The sequence below is a fragment of the Microtus ochrogaster genome, chromosome 4 (assembly GCF_000317375.1).
Source record: "Microtus ochrogaster isolate Prairie Vole_2 chromosome 4, MicOch1.0, whole genome shotgun sequence".
Classification (NCBI taxonomy): Eukaryota; Metazoa; Chordata; class Mammalia; order Rodentia; family Cricetidae; genus Microtus; species Microtus ochrogaster.
In genome coordinates, this window is record NC_022011.1 from 51348857 (window position 1) to 51349128 (window position 272).

Below are 272 nucleotides of genomic sequence, written 5' to 3' on the forward strand. Positions count from 1 at the left end.
CTGGGCTGGGTTAGAGGGGCGTGTCTGCTGCTCCCGCAGGGGACGCGGGCTGAGGGCGGGCCGAGGGTGTGTCTAGAGCGCTTGAAGAAGGGCACAGGTACTGAGCTTGCGGAAGGAGGGCGGGGCGAACGGGGTACGGGGGCGGTGCCTACTGCGCCTGCGGAGAAAGGTGGGGCTGCGGGAGGCGCCAAGTGCGCCTGCGTGACGCGGCGGCGGCGCGTTAGCTTCTACCCGTTGGCCGCCGCCTCAGCTGCCGCTCCTCCGGGGCCGCG